We start from the raw sequence: 25,130 nt of genomic DNA on the forward strand, positions 1-25,130 counted from the left end.
AAAGAAACAGGTGTTGATCTTTATGGAAAAAGCTTTTAAAATTAATTATGCAATGAAGCTTATAGTACTTTAAAGCATTTTTAAATGCCCAGAAGTCCAAAAGCTGCAATGTCCAAAATCTGCTATTTTGGCCAAGCCAAAACCTACACAGATATTTATATTTTTTGTTTAATCTGACAGCATAACACCCTCCCCCAATAGTAAAAACTCAAGCACTTTTATTTGAGCATTGGAAAACAATTTCTAGATTATTCTGTCAGAGTCCTATTCTGTTAAAAGCCAGAGGGATGAGCTGCTTCAAATGTGTTTGCAGAAATGATTTCTTTTTTTAAAAGTAGCTCTGTCAGCTGGGAGCAGAAACAGAAAAAGAACAAACTTGCTGAATGAGGATGGGTTGGAGTAGGCCAGAACTCCTGTCATAATTCTGTATTTGGCATTCCTGATGCAGCTAAAAGAAGTCCGAGTGGAAAATCTATAGGGCTGTCCTCTCTATCTAACTCAAAGTGCTTATGGGAGTAATTTTTATGTTCTAACTGTAAATATGGTACTGATTATGACCTTAATGGAAAACAACAGACACTAGAGGTTTTGTATTTATTATTACTGTATACTGCAGCAAACTTTGGCTTACTGACATAATCTATAAATTAGTTCTAATACCTCTCAATTATATCCTACAGACTTATTATTAGGGCCAAACGAGGTGTATGAAAGCCTTTTGAGGAAGTAAAAGCGCTAAATGAAAGAGGCCTATTAGTAATAATAATATGCATAGAGCCATTTAGTATTGTGGTTTTGGAATTAAATTAGCCTGAGCTTGAATTCTAGCTTTACTAGTCTTTGTCATATACTTTTACACAAGCTTCTTTAACTCGTGTGATCCTTAGTTTTGTCTATTATAATACTTATAATACTGATCTAAAGGTTTATTCCGAGGATTAATAAACATAGGAAAGTCAGCATAGATGATAACTGCTGCTTTTATTAACACTAACAGTAGTAATTACATTAATGTTAATTTTATACCTTAATGATAGAGGTTACCAGAGACTAAAGATATTCCATATCTTACTCCTGTTATTTACCACTGGCAAATTCTTTGCAGTAGAGAGACACTTGAGTAATCTTGGAGGTCATTTAAGGATATAGCTAAGATTCTTATCTTCTACTTAGTTGTCTGGGCAGCAGAGAAAAGAATGAGTTTGAGAGGCTAAGGGTGGGGAAATATTTTGTCCTCAATAGGACATATTTAAGAGATGTACATTATTGTAGAAATAGACCTCTTCTTGGCAAAAGTTAAAAAACTGATAATACCAGTATCAGTAATTGCTCAAGGCAATGGCTACAGGAAGTATAAAGCAATACAGTTTTTTTAATAAGGCAACTAAGCAATATGTTTTAAAGATCTTGGCCCTAACCAACTTAGTGAGACTCTGTCTCCAAATAAAAATATAAAAAAGAATTGGGATGTGGCTCAATGGTTAAGCACCCCTAGGTTCAATCCCCAGTACAAATAAATAAGGAAATAAATAATATTCAAACTTTGACCCAGCATTTCTACTTTTCGGAAAGTTCTCTAAGGAAAAGAGCTGTAGAAAAAATATAAAGATATCTAAAGAGGGTTTTTTAAAATGGATGTTCTTCCTAGCATTATAGACAAGTTAAATGTCTAATAATAGAACTTAGGGCTGGGGATGTGGCTCAAGCGGTAGCGCGCTCGCCTGGCATGCGTGCGGCCCGGGTTGGATCCTCAGCACCACATACAAACAAAGATGTTGTGTCCGCCGAGAACTAAAAAATAAATATTAAAAATTCTCTCTCTCTGTCTCTCTCTCTCTCTCTCTCTTTTAAAAAAAAATATCCAGGCAAAAGGTAAAATAAAAAAAAAATAGAACTTAGTTAAGAATTGTCTAGTCATAGGATGAAATAATATACAACTACTAAAAATCTTTGAAGTAAAATACCTCAAAGCCTTTAGATTTATTTGCTGTTTAGACAATAGGAAGTGGTAAGAATTGTTGTAACTTAGAGTTTAAGCTCCACCCAAAAGCATTAAAATTTAAATTATAAAACACGGTTCTTGCCAAGAAAAGGCAGAGTCTAAATTCTGCCTACAAATTTACCATTTGAAACATCAACGGTTGAAAAATGTTAAAATGTGGGAAGATATTTATCATGTAATTTTAAGTGACAAAAGTAAAAAAAACTTATGTACATATATGAATACACCATAGTGAATCTCACCATCATGTACATCTATAAGATTGGGATCCTAATTAGAATAAAATATATTCTGTGCTTGTATGAATATGTAAAAATAGTCTCTACTGTCATGTATAAATAAAAAGAAACAAAAATAAATAAATAAATAAATAAGAAAGAAAGGTATTGCTGGGTGTGGTGGCGCGTGCCTGTAAATCCCAGCAGTTTGGGAGGCTGAGGCAGGAGGACTGTGAATTCAAAGCTAGCCTCAACAAATGCAAGGCACTAAGCAACTCAGTGAGACCCTGTCTCTAAATATAATATAAACAACGCTCAGTGGTTGAGTGCCCCTGGATTCAATCTCCAGTACAAAAAAAGAAAAAAGAAAGAAAAGAAAAGTACTGACAGGGACTAGAGATTTAGTTGATTTAGTTCAGTGGTAGAACACTTGCACTGAGTTGGATCTCTGGCACTGCAAAAAAAGAAAGAAAAAAAATTAGGTAAAGAATGATTCCAATGCTTTTTAGAAGTATGTGTGATTATGTGCCTGTCAGTTGATTTGCCTTGCCTATCTGTGAAGATATTTGCCAAAATAATAATAGCAAACACTTAACATTTACCTTACTAAGGTTCACAGATTGTTTTATTTTTTAATTTTTAAAATTTGTCAATGGACCTTTATTTATTTATTTGTTTGTTTGTTTGTTTATTTATTTATTTATATGTGGTGCTAAGAATTGACGTGCTAGGCAAGCGCTCACCACTGAGCTACAACCCCAGCCCCTCAGATTGTTTTAAGCACATATGTTAACTAATTTTATCTTCTTGGTAATCATAGATACTAACACTAACCCTTATTTTACAGATGATAAGGCTGAAACAGAGAAAGGTTAAGTAACTTACCCAAGGTCACACAGTGAGAGAGGTGGGAATTCAAGCTTAGGCAATAGAGTCTGGGATCTTAACTGCTGTGCTATATAAAAACCAAAATTTTATGATTTATCTGAGATTTCTTGTGTGCTTTTTATTTTCTTTGTGATTTTTTCCTGTAATAAGCATGAATTTCAAAATCAGAAAAAAAGCCCAATGTTTTATTAAAATGCACATTTATTGGCTAGGCATTTCCTGCTTCTCCAATTACTGTTTTCTTTTAATGAAAATTAGCTTGTCTGATTTGCTGTGTGAAGCCTTAAGCCCTGAGGAAATAAAAAATAGGACAGGTAAATTTTATGGAGGTAGAAGGGAGAGGAACAGGCCTAACAGGCCTGTGGGACAGCTGAGAGCATTGAGCCAGAAACAGCAAGAGTAGGTTAATGAGGAACGCAATGAGGGGTGCAGGGCAGGTGGCTGGCACTGGGGAAAAGCTTTGTTTAGGCCTGGCCCTGTGCCCCATCTAAAATATGGTGGCACAGTGCTCTTTCAAGTTACTTAAAATTTTCTTTAATTTATTTCACATTTTTTTTTTTTTTTGTACCGGGGGGCTTAACCACTGGGCCACATGCCCAGTCCTTTTTTATATTTTATTTTGAGACAGGATCTTGTTTAGTTGCAAAGTGCTTCTCTAGGCTGGCTTTGAACTTGTAATCCTCCCGCCTCAGCCTCCTGAGTTGCTGGGATTACAGGCATGTGCCACCCCAACAGGCTTCATAAGTATTCTTGAGATTCCTCCTTGCTAGGCACAATTAAACATATTGTTTAAAAATCATATAAGAAACTAGTAGTAAAGGAAATAAGGAATTTTATAATATTTCCTATAATACAAAATAATATTCCTTATAACACAATTCCTGATATTATAAGGAATATTGTAAAACAAAACAACTACCAATAAAAAGATACTATCTGCCTTTGTATAAATAGGGAGAGATCTATTTATCCATTACTTTTTGACTCCCTACTGTTAGGCTGTGTTCTAGTTGCTGGGAGATTAGCAGATGATGAGACAAACACAGTTCCTGCCTTCAGGGAGTTTACATTTCAACACTGGAGACAAAAGTAATGATTATTACTTAAACTATTGTAAAGACACAGAAAAGAAAAGGGAACTCCAGCTTAGTGTACACTGGCAAAGCCAGCCAGAATAGCCACACTGCACATATTAGCACCAGAAAAGTACTATAGGCCAGTCTTACTTATGAATACAAGTGCAATGTCTTAAATATTGGCATATAAAGTCAGCAGTGCATTAAAAGAAATGCATCATGACAAGGTTTCATTCCAGGTTTATAGGAATGGCTTAATACTAAATAGTGACTAAAATTTACTAGATACTCCAGAAGGGGAAAAGAAATATAATTTCAACAGATATATAAAAAGGATTTGATAAAATTCAACATCCATTCCTGAGTAAATAATAAAAACTCGTGGCAGAAAAGGAATAGGGAGGAAATTTTTTAACTTGATAAAAGATTCTTAATGTAACTGGGAGCAGTGGCACATGCTTGTAATGCCAGCCACTTGGAAGCCTGAGCCAGGACAACTCAAAGTTTAGCAAGACCCTGTCTCAAAAATAATATATAAAAAAGGCTAGGAATGTAGCCCAGTGGTAAAGCACCCCTGGATTCGATCCCCAGTATAAAAAAAAAGATTATTAATATACATGAAGACATTATATATAAGAAGATATATATAAAGACATTATATATATACTTACATACTTTACATAATAATTAAGTATATGTATAGTTAATGGTGCAATTTTATTTTTTTTAATTTAAAACTTTAAATTTTTTTAGTTGAGATGAACACAATATCTTTATTTTTATTTATTTATTTTTATGTGGTGCTGAGGATTGACCCCAGGGCCTCATGAGTGCAAGGCAAGCACTCTACCTATGACCTACAACCGTCACCCAATGGTGCAACTTTAGGAGAATTTGTAGACAAGGGAATTCATGACTACTGTTCATTATTTACTGAAAGTTAAACCAATGGGATGATATAGAACAATAAGAGGTGTAAATACTGGAAAAGAAAATTGTCTTTTCTTGAAGATGACATAATGATCTACATAGAAAACAAATGGGCAAATTATTGGAGCCAATCAGAGCAGGCTAACATTACAAAAGTGATGTGTTTTTCTAAACCAGTAATAACCACTTTGAAAATGAAATAGAAAAAAATTTCCTTTCACATCAGAAACACAAGTATAACATAATAATCAAATCTAATAATCTGCATCTATATAATTTAATAACTAAGAAAATATGCAATGACTGCATGAACAAAAATTTTAAAACTGTATTCAATGAAAAATAGAATGTATAAACAACAGTATTCATTAAAAGTAGTAATTACAGTAGTTGCAGACATTTGCTAGAACAGTTTCAGTGAACTGATGGAAATGGAAGTCCAATTCAAGTGTTTTGAAAAGCAAATGGAATTTGAGGAAGTAAAAACAAGAGATTTGGCTTAAACTTCTGGTTTTCTTTTTCTTTTCTTTTCAAGAGTAGCAAAAATTTATTTTGAGCTCATGGCTTCAGAGCGTTAATCCCTGGTTGGCCAACTCCATAGCTCTGGGTGACAGGTGAGGAAGAAAATCATGGTGGATGGTGTGATGGAGGAAAGTTGCTGAGTTAATGACAGAAAGCAGGAAGAGAGATGAGTCCAGTTTTTGTTTTGTGTATTTTAAAATGAAGGTAAAATGGGAGAAAGTAATTGAAAATATAGCAGATAAATGGGACATTAATGGTAAAAGTTTCCTGAGGAAAAAGGAGGAGATGGGACTTCGAACTATATGGGGATAATTAACTTTGAACACAGGGATAGTTCCTCTAAGCTAGGAAGAAAAGATTTATCTAGAAACTTGTGTAAGTCTTGGGTGGATTCAGCTCTATATAGGTTCATATACATAGGACCTGAGGTTAAAGAAATCCCTTCAAATGTACGTGAAGGGCTCAATTTTGTCTGTGAAGTGGGAAGCGAGGTCATCTTTTAAGAAAGAGTAAGGTGATGTTATAAAGAGATGACGGTGAAAGTTTACAATAGTGACCAAAGGCTTTAGAGAGTGGTCTTTAACATTTAAAATGGTCTACTGTTATCAGTCCACAGGAGTGATTTTCTCCAGCTGTGCTTAGAATGTAGTGGGAGAAGAACCAGCGTGCCTGAGCAGGATTAGGAGGAGCTCAGGGTTATGTCTGTAAGGACAAGAGGGAGCCAGTAACCCACAGTTTGACTGTGGGATCAGGTTTCCCTGGAGGAAAGTGCTGCTGGAAGACATCTGAACTTGAGATGGCTCAGATGCTAGAACACAAGCGTCAGAGCGTACGTAAGGAGCATCTGGAGGGATAGGTCATTACAGTCTGTGGAAGACGGACTTTTAGATTTCAGAGTTGACAATATTGTGTAATAAACAGGCTTTGGAGAATCCATGGCAACTACCCTGCTATATGATTTAGGGTGAGTTACATAAATTTCTGATCTTTGGTTTCTTCATATGAAAAATGAGAAGTCAGGAGAATGCTACCCCCAAATTGCTTGTCCTGGGGACTATGGAGATTTAAAGAATGAACAACCTCTACTGGAAGCAATTGTGAATGTGTTCTTAGAACTCGTATTGGGTTAAATTACTAAAATTTCTGGACCTTTTTTTTTCCTTTTTTCTTTTTGATACTGGGAATTGAACCCAGGGAGCTCTACCACTGGGCTATCCTCCCAGACCTTTTTGTTTTTATTTTGAGACAGGGTCTCACTAAGTTGCTGAGGGTCTTGCTAAGTGTAGGTTAACCTCAAATTTGTAATCCTCCTGCCTCAGCCTCCTTAATCCCTGGGATTATAGTCATGTGCCACTGTCTCCTGAACTCTTTAGTAAATTCACTCCTGATCTATTGGAAGTACAAATCTAAAACATCCTTAAACAATGGAGTCATAGTTGCATGTATTTGTAATAGTTATTTGTTGGACATAAGTCTTCCAAGTATTGAGAATGATCTCACTTCAAACATAATTCAAATTTAAATAGAATTCTTTTGTTGTTGTTGTTTTGTGGGTTTTTTTTTTTTTTTTTTTTTTTTTTGTACTGGGGATTGAACTTAGGGATGCTTTACCACTGAGTGAAGACAAAATTGTGGTGTTTTATAAAACTTCATTGAGGGGCTGGGGATGTGGCTCAAGCGGTAGCACACTCGCCTGGCATGTGTGCGGCCCGGGTTCGATCCTCAGCACCACATACAAAGATGTTGTGTGTGCCGAAAACAAAAAAATAAATATTAAAAACTCTCTCCTCCCTCCCTCCCTCCCTCCCCCTCCCTCCCCCCCCCCTTAAAGAAAAGATGGGGAAATCCTTTAAAATAAATAAATAAATAAATAAACAAACAAATAAATAAATAAATAAAACTTCATTGATCATTAGGTTAAAAAAAGAGCCATTGGGAAGATTAAATAAGAAAACCATCACCAGTCCTTTAGTTTTACATTTGCTGGCCCACAGCATACTCTAAAATGGTAGCTGATATTTTTCTATATATTGAGGCATCCATTTTCAACTATCTCTATGTCTTTATGATTCTTATTATATATCTCAGAATAAACTCCTAAAAGATTAAGAATGATTTCTTTAATTTCTGAGAAGAACACTCAAGGTAATATAAAGATGAGTGTCTTTTTCCCCTTTTAGCTTTCTTCATCAAGCCATCTGTTGCTAGGCTTTATCACCTTGTGCTCAAATCCTTTATCCTCTTTATTGTTCTTTTCCTTTTTAAGATAGTGTCTCCTTATAAGCTTGTGAGATCCTTTATTCCCCGGAATACAGAGGCAGTAACCAGGGACACACTCCGGCCGGAAAAATGGTTACCTGGGTATTTTTTGCACTCATCTAATGCTTAACAACAAAACATAACTGTTTCTACTTGAATAGTCTTACAGTTTATAATCTAAAATAGATCATAAGCTCTTAGAAAAGCTAAACAGAGACTAGAACTTGTGGAATGAAATACTTTTTCCATTGACTTATGGAGGTAAGTGCTTATAAAATGTTTTTGTTAATATGCCAAGAAGTGGAAAAAAAAACTAGAAATCATTGTTTCTTATGTTCCCAGCACTGACCACTATCTGATATGTCAAAATGACGAAGGAAATATGATTGCTCTCAGATAAAGTAGTAAAATTATCATCACTCACTCACATGCATAGGAGGAAGGAGGAAGTATTGATGTCACTCTGTCAGGTTACTATATCTCTAAATTTTTTAAAATTCACAAATAATTATATATACCTATGGGTTATACTGTGCTTTTTAATGTATGTTTACATTGTAAAAAGATTAAATTAAGCTGATGATCATATCCTCTGGCTCATTCTTTTTTTTGTGGTGAGAATGTTTAATATTTATTATTTTAGCAATTTTGAAATATGTACTATATTATTATTAACTATGGTCATCATACTATACATGAGTTCTCTAAACTTACTCCTCTTTTCTAACTGAAACTTTGTTTTACCAAAGCTTCCTACTATTATACTTTCTGTTTTATGAATTGGACTTTTTTAGATTTTGCATATGAGGGAGAGCATACAGTATTTATTTTCCGGTGCCTGACTTATTTCACTTAGTGTAATGTCCTCCAGGTTCATTGATGTTGTTACACATGATAGAATATCTTTGTTTAAAAGACTGTATAGGGCTAGGGGTGTAGTTCAGTGGTGGAGCACTCACCTAGCATGTGTGAAGCCCTCTGTTCCAACACAGCACTGTGAGAGAAAGAAAGAAAGAAAACCTGTATAGAATTCCATCGTGTGTATACACCATATTTTAAAACAAGCCACTCATTCATTGAGGGACACTTAATTTGCTTCCATATCTTGGCTATTCATAGAGTAGCACTAAAATAAACATGGGAGCTCTGGTATCTCTTTGATATACTGATTTCCTTTCTTTTGGATATATATCCAGTTGTGAGATTGCTGATCATATGCTAATTCCACTTTTGGTGTTGTGAGAAACCTGCATATTATTTTCCAAAGTGACTGTTTTAATTCACATTCCCTGTAGAGAGCCAGGCTTACTTTTTCTCCACATCCTCACCAGGGCTTGTTATCTTTCACATTTTTGATAATAGTGGTTCTGAGTGTTCTGGGGACTAAAATTCCATATTTTTGCCTCAGTGCCTTTGAAGTTAGTTCTTCCTGATTCTGCTTTCAGAACATACACTAGGTAAGAGGAATTTCTTGTCTTTTCTAGTACCCACATCTCCACTTCCAGCTGTCACTTAATTGTGACAAAAGTTTTTACTCAATTGGGGCAAATAATAATATATTGGTGGATGCTAATGTTGTTTGCTCCTATTGCTGCTGCTGAATAAAGAGACTCCCTGAGCTTTTGAAGATCACTTGAGTGCAGGAGATTGATGCTAGCCTGGGCAATTTAGTGGGACTCCCTCCAAAACAGACAAAACAAACCCCTCAAGAAAACAAATAACAAAACCCCAGGGATTCCTTGGTAACAGGGCACTTTGAGGTCTTTCTTTTTTTCTCTTAGGTTCTTAAATATATATATATGTGTATATATATATATATATATATATATATATATATATATATATATATATATACAATTGGCTGAGCACGGTGGTATACGCCTGTAATCCCTGTGGCTTGGGAGGCTAAGGCAGGAGAACCACAAGTTCAAAGCCAACCTTAGCAAATTAGTGAGGCCCTTAATAATTTAGCAAGACCCTGTCTCAAAATAAAATATATAAAAAAAGGACTGGGATGTGGCTCAGTGTTAAGTTCCCCTGGGGTTCAATCCCTGGTATGCTCTCCAAATGTGTGTGTGTGTGTGTGTGTGTGTGTGTGTGTGTGTGTGTGTGTGTTCGTACATAAGATGAACCTGATGGGATACTAAAGAGCTGAATGAAACTGTAGGTAAATGGAGAATGACTCACAACCAATTTGCCCAGAGGGTAGACTCCCATCTGTAGTTAGTGGTTTTCAGAAGACTATTTTAGAGACATGGTGATAAGATGTCATTATGTGACTTGTGTCTGTGCCCACAAGTCTATTGTCTGCATTTCCAGTGAGCTCCCAGGTGATGCACTGTGGCTGGGGCTGGGTGTCACACAGAGAAGCCCATGAAGTGAGTTGTACTGTGCGCATATGAGTACCTGTGCACATGGCTCTTTTCCATGTTTCCCCAGCAGATCAACTTCCTCAACCCTGGAGGCAAATGTCACAGTATTTGTCACAGGTGAAGACTGCGGAAATGACCCTGACTCATTACTTCCATAATGAGTTCTAAACTCAGACTGGAGAAGTACAATTAAGAGACAGATAGAGAGACTAGATTTTCCTTTGTTTTAGAATAAGAAAATGTTTGTTTTTAAATGACTGAATGTGATAATGTATTTGGTAGCAAGAGAAAGTCTAAAGCAAACACCTGCGTCTGTAGTTTTAGTGAATTTAAAATGTTCCTTCTGTTTCTCTTCAGGAAAGCTGCTGAATTCGTGAGCAACATGCATATTTCAATAAATCTTATATATTCCCCATAAAAATTGCTGACTAGTGAAGAAATCCATTTCATCATATGAAGAGTATTCATTGAGCACTAGAAGCTGGTTCTACTGTGCTTGGTGTTGCAGTGTCTTCTCTCACTAAATCTGACCCTGGTTTATTTGGAGTTTGCTCATCCCATAATAGGGAGCATCAGGACTCCACCTGCTTCACTCCTTAGCACGGGGCTCTCATCTCATACCTGCTTTTACCAATGGACTTGAGTTTACTGAGTTCCTGATCTCTGACTTCATCTCCTATTTTTGGCTCTGAATTTGACCCTTAGACTTGATGAGATGACAAGATCTTGCTTCTCCAGATTAATGTTTAACCCATGCCACACCTCTCCAAATATAGTTTTATACACACCCCCTGGCTTCATTCCCTGTTGCTGAAAGCCTGGTCCTTGTTCCCAGTCCTCATCCAATAACAAGGACATGGTTTCGAGAAAAAGGAAAAAGAAGTTTTATTGCTTTGTTAGCAAAGGAGAAGTACAGGGGACTCACACAGCCCTGTCCCCGAGGCTGTGATTCTGCCCATCCCAGGGAACAGGGACGGTTTTAAAGAGGGATTCAAAGGCTACTACATTCTGTGTGTTCTGCCTGAGTTGTAATTCACTTGTTAATTTGGAGACAGTCATTTCTTGAGGTAACTCTGTTTAGGATGGGGAAGAAAGAGATTAGAGAGGAGCAGGGAGAGAAGAGGAGAAAGAAACATGTCCATTTTAAAAATAAGTCCCAGTGGCAGAGCAGCAAGGGCTATATTCAAAGCATAAAGTAGACCACTGTTACACCTCCCACCTGCTGTGGGAGGTATTAAAGTCCATTTCTAGGACCCTGCCCACCTGGGCCTGCCTTCTTCCTCACTCCCATTAGGGAAAAAAAACAGACAGCAAAAGCCTTAACAATAGGCCATTTGATATAGCAAAATGGAATACGTTTCCTTCTAAAATTATATAACCCCAAAGGGGGAAAAATATGAGTCATTTAAAAAAAAAAACAACAGTTGTTAGCTGATTTTTGTCTGTTTTTGTTTTAAAGAAAGGACTACAAATAAGACAAGTCATTTGTTGTTTTATTTTATTTTTATGCTTTGGCACTGGGGATTAACCCAGGGGTGCTTTACCACTGAGCTACATCCTCAGCCCTTTTCATTTTGAGTCAAGTCCTGGCTAAGTTGCTTAGGGCCTCTCTAAATTGCTGAGGCTGGCCTCAAACCTGAGATCCTCCTGCCTCAGTGTCCTGTCACAGGGATTTCAGGCATGCACCATGGCACCTGGCTCCACTTGCTATTAAAAAACAACAAACCCAAATAACAGAAAATCTTGTTGTGTTTTTAAAAGAATATGACTTTTGTTTTATTACAATTCTACTAATGAAAATGGAGGGGTAGGGAGGGAGACTGAGGCCAGGCTGAGGAGAAGAGATTAGGAGGGGCTGCCCCAGTAGAGATCAGATCAGAGCCAGATAAGTCCCCTAAGGAAGGAACCACACCATTGTTTGGAAACTAAGAAATCAACAAGTTCCAATAGTTAGGTACACCAAACATCTTTGGAGAATATGATTTTATATATTGATATGGTAGGGGTCTACCGGATTTCAGAGTAAATTTTCAAGATAACTCAGTAGCTTTAAATAAATATCTAACTGTTAATGGGCTTTTACTAAGTAGCAGAGAAACACATTTTTCCCCTTAAATATATAGTTCTCTGGTCTTAAGCACTTTTCATTTTAAATAGGCCTACCCTTAACATTGTGAGATCTGGGGTAAGATACATAGGTCCATATATCATGTCTAAATATTTAAAAATTATCCAATAATTTGTGAAATAAAATATATCCTTATCCTTCTAGACAACTTAGAATGCCAAGTTCAAATTAGGAATTTCTGGACTCCTGAAGCTGTGGTTTGGAGCCAGCCCATCAGCGGTGCTGTTCACCTTTGAGAACTGGGGAGGGAAGAGGCCTGCACAGACTGTGAAAGGGGCTCAGGCCATTGAGCTGGAAATTCCAAATTCCTGGGCACCCACAGGTGGTCTTGGAAGGAGTCTTGAGCTCTAGAAGTTCCTGTGTCCTGCTTCTACAGATTCATTATTCAATAGGGAGGGATGTGGCCAGAGGAAGGACAGAATGGGGCCTTTTCAAGTTCAGGGCTTAGGGCAGGGAGGCACATGGCATAGTTCTCAAGGGTAGTGCTGATTTTTCCCTGGGGAGTCTCCCTTGGTTATTCCTCCTCTAGTACTAATCCCCTCTCTGTCCTGTCTTTTGCCTCTTTTCTGGTCTACTGTTTCCCTCAGGCCACAGGGAGAGTGCCTATTGTTCTGTTCAGATACTAAATAGGACAGTAGGATGGTGTCTTCCACTGTTTCCCTCTTTGACTCCAATTCCCTCCACTAATTATCTGGGTTCCCTCATTAGCAAAGCTTACCCACAGGAGACCTGTCAGGGAAGAAATGGCAATAAGGGCAGCAATAAATCTCGGGAGGAGACAGATTTTCTTTTTCACTAAGAAAAAGACCTTAGATACTGCTGTTCCAAAGGGTTTGCCCAGATTCCACCCCTCAGATGGAGGGGAGATGACTCCAAGGAGCAAACATTTATATTGGGAAGGAAGAAAATTGCTTACTGACCACAGCTTGGGAGGGACAGAAACCCCACGAGGGACCAGGCCTCTGAGTAGACCCCTTGAAATGAAAGGAAAATGGAAGAATGTCAACATCATCACCACGGAGGTACTGATTTTCTCCTAGGATGGGCAAGGGCAGCCACACGGGCCCCAGTGGTACTCAGGGGAAAGTGGGTGAAAGGAAAAATACTTAATCTCTTGTGAAATGGTAACCCATTCTTGTGAAGGTACTAGGTGCTTGCTTTGAGATTCAAATGTAATCACCTTAAGGCCCTTTCCCCTTTTGATAGGATCCTCCAAGTCTCTCCAGGGATTTGGAGGCTGTGCCTTATGCTTTCTCTGTCTACTGATCAGTTCCATGGATGAATCATTGCTCTGTCAATCCTGAGCTGTTGCTGTTTTGTACCACATAGCACTTAGATGTGAAACAATTGCTCCTTTTGCACCCAAAAAACACCATCCACACAGAATGCTTGTGTACATGTGAGGCTCTGCTGAAGATTTCGGGGCAATGGTGAGATCTTACATTGCCATATAGTTTGGCCTCTGCTCTTCTTGTAGACTCTTCATTTTTCCAGTAACCTTCCATGGGTCTCCTCTTTTATAATTTGATTCCTTTTATTTTAGTATGGCCAAAGATTCTTTAATGTGTCTTTCTAGATAAAGGAACATCCCTTCCAGTTTCCACCTGAGACTAGAAGAATGAACAGAGATTTGCAGTGGCCATTATTCCCTTCATCAGTTCTGTTAGGGCAAGAAGTCAGCGTGAAGAGTAATTTCTTTGCTGTATAGATTATATCATCTCCCTCAAGGGTCAGGGGCAGCAATTGGTTTTTATTTAGAATAACAGCCTTTTATTTCTTGGTTATACAATGATTCCAAAACAATCCATGAGCTCTCTGAATTCTTATAGTCCCTGTTGGTAATGCCAACAATGATAATAATACTACTATTTTGTAAATGCAATTTTTATACCTTTAATTAATTAATTATTTTTTATGTGGTGCTGAGGATCGAACCCAGGGCTTCCCGCGTGTTAGGTGAGCGCTCTACCACTGAGCCACAATCCCAGCCCATATACTACTATTTGTATTATTGGGAGTAGATACATTTTTCTTTAAGGACAATTGAATGCTTTTGAGCAGGGGAATGATGTAACAAATCAGCTTTCTGCCAGGCATCAAGAGTAGGTGGCAGAAGAGAGATGAGAGCCAACAAGATCAATTATGAAATAATTTTTACAATGGTTTAGGGTCAGAGGTAATGAGGAAGGACTGTAGCAGTGAGAATTGAGAAAGGAATTGCTGCTGTGATTAAATGTAGAGCTATTGACATGGATTCAGACATCAAAACAAACAACACTAACCTATAGTTAAAGTAGGAACACTGGTATAAACTGTGTATAGGGTTTCCTTATCATAGGTGTGTGTATGTCTGATTCCGGGGCATCCCGCAGGCATCCCGCAGGGGTAGGCAGAACAAATCAACTCACTTGGCTGAGCTTCACTAGGAGTGACTCCTGTGTTCTCTTGCTGAGTGTCAGAAGCTGTTTGTGGCAAAAGGCCTACAAATACTATTTGTGTAGAGAAAGAAGGAGGAGGAAGCTAAAGATTAAATGGAACGTCTCACAGACAGCGGGAATTCAAAGATAATATACTCTATGGGCAGCAAGAGTAGTTGTCCTTTTAGTTTTTTCAAGAATAATCTTTGCAATCACAGGTCACATTGTCCCTATATAATCTACACCACCTTCCAGCTTTTTTTTTTTTTTTTTTTCCTGGCTAAGATGAAAGACATGTCAGGCTGAGAAGGATTTGGACTTCCAACGTATTTTCATGAAAGTTATTTACTGGCAATGATTGCATCTTTTTTTTTAAGTTGTTGACAGACCTTTATTTTATTCATTTATTTATATGTGGTGCCAACCATCGAACCCGTGCTCACACATGCCAGGCAAGTGCTCTACCACCGAGCCACAAGCCCAGCCCCAATGATTCCATCTTTGCTTGTCTTATACGTGGTGGGTGTAAGGAAAGAAGCTAGTAAAAGAAATAGAGAAGAGGTGGCTCAAAAGCGGGGGCAGTGGAGACTGAGGCCTGTCTTCTGCTTATAGTCTGGGGTAGACATAGGGAAAATGAGGAGGGGGAATTCTTTGTATGATAGGGGAGTACTGTCTGAGATTTAGGTCAGCTTTACAGTGACCTTGAGGTAACTGTTGTTCTAAGAAAGAGTTTTTTTGTTTGTTTGTTTGTTTGTTTGTTTTTGTTATGCTGGGGATTGAACCCAGGGCCTTGTGCATGCAAGGAAAGCACTCTACCAACTGAGTATATCCCAGCCCCCTGGAGGATATGTTTCAAAATGGCATTGCTTGTGTCAAGTTCTACCTAATAGGGGTTACTTAAAAATATCAACAGAATTCACATATTGTTCCAATTCCCATTTTTGTTGATCCCTTGGTGCTCATGTAGGGAATCTAAATAAGGAGGCAAGCATTTTGGTGCTTGATTCAGCATTATTTACTGGCAGGTAATAGTGGAGTTTCCACTTGAGTGTGAACTATGGCTCAGGGAAGAAGAGGCAGGGCACTATTTGGGGGCAGCTAACCCACTTAAAAAGTGTTGCACAGCCAGCACCCCCTGATTGACTTGGGGCCTCCTGCTACCAATTTTCGTTATTCAGGCCCTCATTTTCCTTCCTCTCTCCTACCGTGTTCAGTACTTTCTTTTAAAATTTCTCTTACTTCTTACCCCTTTCCCTGGGTGCTCCTAGAGTTCTTTACCTATCCATGGATACTTTCCTAGTTCTTAGTCTTCTTATTCCACTAATTTATTCTGGCTTCAGGATTTTATGAGGAAGGTTAGTTAAAAATAGTGACACTTTCCAAATTCAGGTATTTCTTTTCCAGCTGAAGACACTGACTTCCATTTGCTTCTCTATGAGCTGGAGCTGCAGGCTGGTCCACAGGCCACAAGCTACGCAGAACAGCTATAATGCTTCAGTCCGTTAATCTGGAAAGCAGTAGTCAGGGAGTAAGTACATCCCTGAGAGAGTCTCGTAGATGCCAGTTAGATATAGCTCTCTGAAGCAGGAAAAGAAGCATACATTTATAATTTAGGAAAACATTCTTAGTGTGCAGATCCTATAGAGGTCAATGTGGGCCATTAGTCACATAAAAAGAGGGGTGGGGTAGTTAACTAGAAGGCTTAAGCAAATGCCCTGAAGCGATAATCAGATCTTGAGGCAGTCTCACATCTTCTATGCCCACCACCTCCCAATACTCTGCAGTTTCTAGTAGCTTCAGTTTGCCTTGCCTCCCAGTGCTGACCTAGTCAAGGGCCGAGGGACTTAGTCATTTATTTCATTCCTGGGCCTCTCCTCATTGCCTCAGCCAATGTGTTGGCAGACTTAATTATTTGTTTCCTCCAAGCTCGTGGGTGTGACACCTGGGAGGTGGAGATGAAGCTGACCCACCTAGCAGGCGTTCCAATCAGCCTAAGGAACCTGCTTCTCTTCTTTCCTACCTGTTGGCCTCTGATGACCTTAAAAGCCCATTTTTGACATCCTCAGGGGATTTGACAGGACCAGAATAGGAACACACCCAATCTTGCCAAGAGACCTTTAGTTAATGTTCTAACATACCTCTCCCAGGGACTGGCACTTGCAATAATTGGAAGCTGATAAGTCCTATTTATAATAAAGTACCTCCAGCAATCTTGAGTGCTCAAATGGCTGCAGGCAGGGATCTTCTTCTTAGGAGTCCCCCTAATGCCTAATCCCAGGAAGTCTTTAGGAAGTACAGGAAGGTTATCTGGTGTCACTGAACTCTTCTCTCTTTTAGTACTTTTATTAATTTCTTTGGGTTTTTTTCCCCATTAGCTGATTAGTTGACTTATGAACAAATACCTATGAAAATTAATAATTTAGGGCAATTGTCAAATTCCAACTGATGAGTAAAGACATTTATAGTTTAGGAATTTTTTTTTTTTTTTTTTTTAAAGAGAGAGAGAGAGGGGCTGGGGATGTGGCTCAAGCGGTAGCGCGCTCGCCTGGCATGCGTGCGGCCCGGGTTCGATCCTCAGCACCACATACAAACAAAGATGTTGTGTCTGCCGAGAACTAAAAAATAAATATTAAAAATTATAAAAAATAAATAAATAAAGAGAGAGAGAGAGAGAGAATTTTTAATATTTATTTTTTTTAGTTCTCGGCAGACACAACATCTTTGTTGGTATGTGGTGCTGAGGATCGAACCCGGGCCGCACGCATGCCAGGCGAGCGCGCTACCACTTGAGCCACATCCCCAGCCCTATAGTTTAGGAATTTATAGGAAGTCTTTAAAAAGGAAGTGGTATAGGTAGGGCCTTGGACTGTATCTAGGGAGAAAACTTGCAGATTAGGAGAGAAAGTTGGATAGTATAACACAGAGGTGTGCTGAAGGCAGCTCAAGCGTATCTCTCTGTATCTCCAATTTCTTGAAATTTTCAGTGGTAGGAATATTTTAAAAAAATATTTATTTATTTTTAGTTGTAGTTGGACACAATACCTTTGTTTTATTTATTTATTTTTATGTGGTGCTGAGGATCAAACCCAGGGCCTCACATGTGCTAGGCGGGTGCTCTACCACTGAGCCACAACCCCAGCCCAGTGGTAGGAATATTTGCAACATGGAAATTGGTAAATACAACAAATCTAAGCTCCTCCCTACATCCTATTGTGGTAAAGGAAGTAGATCACAAATGTAGAGATGGAAATTAATAAATTATTATATTCTGGAGTTAGGACCAGACTTGAATTAGGAAGTATAGGCTCTTACAAGCAGGCTAAGGAATCTTGACTTTTTCCTATAGCTACTGAAGAATTATTGATGACATTTTATTAGTTGAGATGTTTTTGGCTATAAGTAATAGAAAAATTAATTCAAAAAGGTTTAAAAATGTATTATTGTATGACTACTACAAGGATGGTTAATTCCACCATTTACCATTTAATCTTTTGCTTTGCCATCCTTAGCATATTGGCTTGTCTTATGACCAGTACAATAATTCCAAGTGAATGTTCATCAGCAGAACAGAATATATTCTGTCTCTTTGTAAGAATAAAGAAATCTTTCTCCAAAACCTCCAGCAGGTCTCCTGGAATATCACACTGGTCAGAACTCTATCACTTGCCTAAACAGAGCAATGGCAAGGAGAACGGAAGCTCGGCCTCCATCAGTGTTGCACCCATAGCCCTCATTCAGCCTTCCCTGCCCTAGGCAAATCTTCCACTATTGGACCAATCTTCCCTAAGCTCAGAGCCTCACAGAGGATGGCTACTTGAACATAATCACAGTTCTATAATCAAGGAGGAAGAAGGGGGATTGACATTGGCTAAGCAATCAATATGTCTGTGATAGCTTTGGAAAAGAGAGAAAAGATCAATAAAATATTTTAGGAAGCATGATCTAGCAGTGATATGCAAGCAGACAGAGGGCCTGAGAATAGAGAGGCCCAGTTATAATTTTTTCCCCCTTTGGTACAGGGGATTGAGCCCAGGAGCACTTTACTACTGAGCTACATCCCCAGCCCTTTTGATTTTTTATTTTGAGACAGAGTCTCACAAAAGTTGCTTAGGACTTCACTGAATTGCTTTGGCTAGTTTTGAACTTGCCATCCTCCTGTCTGGGCCTCCCAAGCTGCTGGGATTGTAGGCAAGGGCCACCGTGCCTGGCTCTAGTTACACTTTTCTAAGAGTCTGAATATGAAATAATAAGCTACCAAAACAATGGTAGCTAGCTACTAATTCATTCATTCACTCATTCTACAGCTACTTAACAATTGACCACATAAGTCAAGATACCATGCTAATTACTGTACATGAAATTGTGAACTAACCTCATCGAGCTTCATAATCAGCAAATAACAATCGGATGATCCACAAATTCATATAAACTTATAGGCTGGTTAAGGAATACTGGATTTTTTTCCATTTTTGGAGTTGAAGTAAAATTCATATACTCTTTAAAAAAATCTGTTTAGTTATATATGACAGTAGAATGTTCTCTGGCAGATTAACATACATAGAGTATACTTTATTCTATTTAGGATCCCATTCTTGTGGTTGTACAAGATGTGAAGTTACTCTGGTCTGAGTAACTTACACAAATACAAGGGTAGGACATTTACCACGGATTAATTCTACTGTCTTTCCTATCCGCTCCCTGTCCCTGCCTTTTATCTCCCTTTGTCTAATACAGCGGGTTTCTATTATTCCCCTCCCAACCTCCTTGTTTTGGGTTAGCATCCACAAATCAGAGAGAACATTTGACCTTCGGTATTTTGGGAAATGGTTTATCTCACTTAGCATGATATTCTCCAGTGCCATCCATTTACCGGCAAATGCCATTTCAGTCTTTTTTGTGGCTGAATCATAGTCCATTGTGTATCTATACCACATTTTCTTTATTCATTCATCAGTTGAAGAGCACCTAGTTTGTTTCTATAGCTTGGCTATTATGAGTTGAGCTGCTATAAACATTGATGTGGCTATGTTATTGTAGTAAGCTGATTTTATGTCCTTTGGGTATAAACCTAGGACTGGGATAGTTGGGTCCAAGGGTGGTTCCATTTCAAGTTTTCTGAGGAATTTCCATACTGCTTCCCAGAGTGGTTGCACCAATTTGCATTCCCACCAGCAATGTCTGAGTGTACCCTTTCTCTCACGTCCTCACCAACATTTACTCTTATTTATATTCTTTATAATTGCTATTCTGACTGGAGATGGAATCTTAAAGTAGTTTTATTTTGCATTTCTCTAATTGCTAGATATGTTAAACATTTCTTTCATATATTTTTGACCTTTCATATTTCTTCTTATGTGAAGTGTTTGCTTAGTTCCTTTGCCCACTTATTAACTTATTGAGTTATTTGTATATACTAGAAATTAATGCCTTATCTGAGGTACTGGTGGTAACAATTTTCTGCCTGTCTGTAGGATCTCTGTACATGTTCTTGATTGTTTCCTTTGCTGTGAAGAAGCTTTTTCGTTTGATACCATCCCATTTATTAGTTCTTGATTTTACTTGTTGCGCTTCAGGAGTTTTGCTGAGGAATATGGTTTCAAAGCTGATATGTTGGAGAGCTGGGCCTACTTTTTCTTCTAGTAAGTGCAGGGTCTCTGGTCGAATGCCTTGGTCCTTGATCCATTTAGAGTTGAGTTTTGACACACACCATTCTTAAGTATGCAATTTGATGTATGTGTACCCCTATCAAGATATACAGAGCATTTCTACCAACCCAGAAATTTCCCTCATGTCCCTTCTATTCAATCATTCACTCTTCACCCCTCCCATGGGTAAAAAGGGCTGATTTCTAACAGACTGATAGCCTGTTTTTGAATGTCATATAATTTTTTTTCCCTGAAAACAAATGCTTTTTTTTTAGTGCTGGGATCAAACCCAGGGCCTCATGCATGCTAGGCAAATGCTCACAACTGAGCTACACCCCTAGCCCTCAACAAATGATTTTGAGATTCATCCATATTGTTGTGTTTAAAAGTTGGTTATTTTTTAAAAATGTATTTTATGGTATGATCAATACAGGTTTCCATTTTTCTGTTTGTGTTCATCTGAGATATTTCCAGTTTGTGACTATTATAAATGAAACTATTATGAATATTCATGTATAAGTTTTCAGGGACATATATTTTCTTTTTTTTTAATATTTATTTTTTAGTTTTCGGCGGACACAACATCTTTGTTTGTATGTGGTGCTGAGGATCGAACCCCGGGCCGCACGCAAGCCAGGCGCTACCGCTTGAGCCACATCCCCAGCCCCAGGGACATATATTTTCATTTCTGGTAAGTAAATACCTAGAAGTAAACTTGCTGGTCAAAGGGCAGGAAGGTGTTTACCTTTAAAAGAACCCTGGATTTAATATATATATATATATATATATATATATATATATATATATACATACATATATATATATATATATATATATATATATTTTTTTTTTTCATTGCATGATCTTCAATCCCAAGAATTCTGAGTTAATCTGAGGTTTCTAGGTATGTATAGTACATAGTTTTAAAAACTCCTTAGAACCACTGGTCTAAATTATAGTAGTGGTGGTGGAAAGGAAGTTATTTTGGTTTGTTTTTTTTTTCTCCCACCACAAAAGCATATAAATACACGTAATTTTTCTCTTTTTTTATTCTCTCTGGACAGCAGCAACATAACTTTGTCTGAACATTTTCCTCTATTCTATCCATTCGTCCTGGTATTAATATATTTCTCTTTTTAGTTCCTCTGGTGAAATGCAAAGTTGTGTTTTTTTGCTGTTGCTTAAAGTCAAGTAAAAGGTCAGGGAACTCCTTGAAGCAAACTTAGAATTGCTAAGAAGAGTAAACAAAGACAGGCCATTAAGGTGGAAAAGAACTTTGAATCTGATAGCAGTTGAGGGTGTACACTGTGTATACTGGTAGGATTTTTTCTGCTGTTTTTTTTTTTCTTTCTTTCTGTACTATTATAATTCCACCTGGGAGCAAAAAATAATCATCTGTGTTCAGGCTGCTGTGACATTTATATCAGACAGCTCCTTTTACGCATCTATATAGTGACAGCCTAAATGGCTGTACACTACTAGAGAGGAGGCCTCTAGTTTCTAGGGAGAGAAAGATGCATAGGCATAGGAAGGGAGTCAATTAATGGATTAGGGGTTGGCTGAGCTGGGACCAGAACCCAGGTGGCCTGGCTCCCAGCCCAGCTGACCACACTGCTACCCACACAGCCTGGGCTGACCAAAGACAAGCAGCCCATTGAGCAATTGCACAAACAACAATGAGTGATGGATGGTAAGAGCAAGAAATAGGCACAAAGCAACTGCAACCCCATCACTTCCTGGTCCCTAAATTTCCAGGCAGGACTATAATGTGTGGTCACTTAAATAACTTGGACCAGCATCTTGGCCCAGTTTTTGAATCTGGAAACTTTTCGTGGTTCCTGCCAAAAGAAAGAGTCTGCCTGTGCTGAGGGTAGAGAGTGCCTTTGAACTCCATACCTGGTTTGTTTGTTTGTTTTTGGTACTGGGGATTGAACTCCTAGGTTTTTACCACTAAGCTACATTCCCAACCTTTTTAACCTTTTTTATTTTGAGACAGGGACTTCCTAAGTTGCTTAGAGTCTTGCTAAGTTGCTGAGGATGATCTGGAACTTTCTGTCTTCCTGTCTTAGTCTCCCGGGTTGCTGTGATTACAGGTATGTGCCACTGTGTGCAACTCATTCCTGGTCTTCATGAGTCAGTGGCAGTGGTAGTAAACGGCTTTCAGAATTTTGAGCTTCTCATTCTGCCCTCCTACCTCAAATTTAACTGGTAAGGAAGGGGTGGGTGCGTCAATGGAGTTCAGTTAGAATCAGCATAGATAACTAATCTTGTCTTACTCTCCTCCTTATATTTGCCACTGAACAGTGGCCAAATTTTGTGGTTCCCCATTTAAATACTTAAACCAAGGTCCAATGTCTCTGTTAGCCTGTATTGAAGGCTTTGTACATGTCCCATGCCAAGCACTCTGACTTGCTTGATCTGGATATGTAAGCATGACTCTAGGCCCATTCATTCTTAAATCTTCAACTTTTTTTTTTTTTTTTTTTTTGCACAGGGGATTGAACCCAGGGGTGCTTTACCATTGAGCTACATCTCCAGACCATTTTTTTACTTTTTATTTTGACAGAACCTCTTGCTATGCTTAGGGCCTCACTAAGTTTCTGAAGCTAGCCTTGAACTTTCTATCCTCTTGCCTCAGACTCCCGAGTGTCTGGGATTACAGGCATGTGCCACCATGCCCAGCAATCTTCAACTTTTAAACCTCAGGGTATTCTGAAGAGTCATTACTGTTTAGGAAGTTTCCTTTTTCAGGTGTCAGAAACTGAACTGCAGGAAGTAGTGAGAGGAAGGAGAAGTTAACTGTAATATTTATTTTACCTAGGCCTAAGGAGCACAATTTAGACAATAAACACTGTCTTGAATATGCAGACCAGGTGCCATAATGTTAGGAATATGAATTAAAATTTAGGATTACTTTGGTTGTATTGTAACAGGAGCTGGTTCTGTTTTGTCATAGATAGTTATTCAACGCCCCTTATTTGAAACATTCCACATTCTCCTGTTTATTTATTCGTTTAACAAATGTGGAAGTTCTACTATGTGGCACAGATGGCTTATTTATGTTCTCAAATTCATAGCTTACTGTAACTCACATAGCACATATGTGAGTTCTGCCTTATGTGAAAGTTTCATATATTTTACTAAATTTTTAGTAAGATCTTCGATGACTGGAATTATGTACTGATGATTTTTACCTCCACAATATCATTGCGCACATTGCATTACACATAGTAGGAATTCAATAAATATTTGAGTCAAATTATGCTGTAATGCTGTAAAAGCTATTACAAGCACAAAGTGCGACATAACTTTTATTGATTGTGCTAACATTCTAAGGCGGATGTGTCAACAGGGTATTGTTGTTACGCAAGTAAATATTAAGTGTTTATAGAGAAGGGTATGTTCACTTCAAGAACACAGGAACAGGGGAAATGCATAACTGGGTGGAGGCTGTTTTGGAAGAAGCGCTGTTAATTTTCCGTCTCAGTCCAGATGATTGTGTAGAGTAACTAAAATTTCACTTTTTTTTTTTTTTTTCTAAAGTATTTCCATCCTCTCACCTTTCTAGAACTAGCCTACCCCTTTCTGTTCCTTCCCAAAGGGTTGGAGCCAGTTCACTCTACTCAAAATTCTCAAAAGTCTACCCTATACCCTCCAGCTCCTATTCAAGACGTTCGGTCCAGGGGCTTTAGGAACGCAGGGCAGGAAAGCACCGGGTCACTCGCAGGGCAAACGCCAAACCAGCCACAGCCCCGGGAGCAGCGCTGAAGGCGGGGCTGCTACTGGGCGGGGCTGCTACTGGGCGGGGCGGGGCGGGAGGAGGCCCGGGGGCGGCTTGGGTGTCACCACCAACCCGCTCCGGCCGGAAACTGGCGCTTGTTTCCGGCCGGACGGCCGAAAGCCACCGATCCTGAACCAGCCGCCGGAGTCGGAGCGGCGGCCGGGTGTGGGGCAGGCAAAAAGCCCCTGGGAGAGGCCAGTCCTGATCAGTCCCGTCTGGCTTCGGCTCCAGATCCTGTGCGGAGCGACACCCGCGGTCGCAGTGTCCGCCACCGCGTCCGCCTCCATCGTCGTCGGGGGAGGGGCCGGTCGGACCCCGGGGTCACTGCCGAGGAATGAGGAGCGGCGGCCGGGCCCCGCGCTCCGCCCCGGCCTAGGGCCTGGCCCGGGAGTCGCGAGGGTAACGGAGCCCCCAGCCCGACTCCCTCCCGCCCCGCCCGCCCCTCCGGGTCCCACGCCCGGCCCTCTGCCCCGCACTGCGCGCCCCTCCTCCCCGACCGCGCCTCACCTGCGGCCGCCTCCCGGCACCCCGTCCCCGCCCGCCGGGTCTCACCTGCGCGCGGCGCGGCGTCGCTCCCCCGCCGGCCTCTCCCGGAGCGGGCCGGGCGGTTGGGACGGTCCCCGCCTGTCAAGCGGACTTTGGGGAGGTGGAGGAGTTTAGGGCGGCTAGGTGCGGGCTGCTCCCTCGTGCCGGGCTGAAGTGCCTCCGGAGCCTCGGGATCCCGGAGGCTGGGAGGGGAGACGGCCGCTCCGGGGCCGGGCTGAGGTGCGAGCCGTCATGGAGGAAGGGGGCGGAAAAGACGCGCCGGGGGACTCGGGGCCGGCCCTTGAACTTGAGGAAAAGGAAAGTGGCCGTGACGGTGGAAACTTTAGAGGCTGAGGCTGAGTAAGCG

The 25,130-nt window shown here is 39.6% G+C and overlaps 1 protein-coding gene and 1 long non-coding RNA gene across 3 annotated transcripts in view; one reads left to right on the forward strand and one right to left on the reverse strand.

Annotated features, from left to right (window-relative positions):
• Window positions 1-2,614: 2,614 nt before the first annotated feature.
• Window positions 2,615-25,123, reverse strand: LOC113193475 (uncharacterized). Its single transcript, XR_003302147.2, has 3 exons — window positions 24,791-25,123; window positions 8,855-8,889; window positions 2,615-2,674 (listed from the first exon to the last, which is right to left on the reverse strand). It is a non-coding gene; the product is annotated as an uncharacterized LOC113193475 (long non-coding RNA).
• Otud7b (OTU deubiquitinase 7B) overlaps window positions 24,042-25,130 on the forward strand; it is a 55,287-nt gene continuing 54,198 nt past the window's right edge. The window contains exon 1 of one of the 2 annotated variants that reach the window (XM_026404059.2): window positions 24,042-24,637. The gene's annotated coding sequence lies outside the window, so the exon portion shown is untranslated. The remainder of the gene's footprint in view (window positions 24,638-25,130) is intronic. The other variant, XM_077791427.1, reaches the window with a different exon arrangement.

Source organism: Urocitellus parryii, chromosome 11 (assembly GCF_045843805.1).
Source record: "Urocitellus parryii isolate mUroPar1 chromosome 11, mUroPar1.hap1, whole genome shotgun sequence".
Classification (NCBI taxonomy): Eukaryota; Metazoa; Chordata; class Mammalia; order Rodentia; family Sciuridae; genus Urocitellus; species Urocitellus parryii.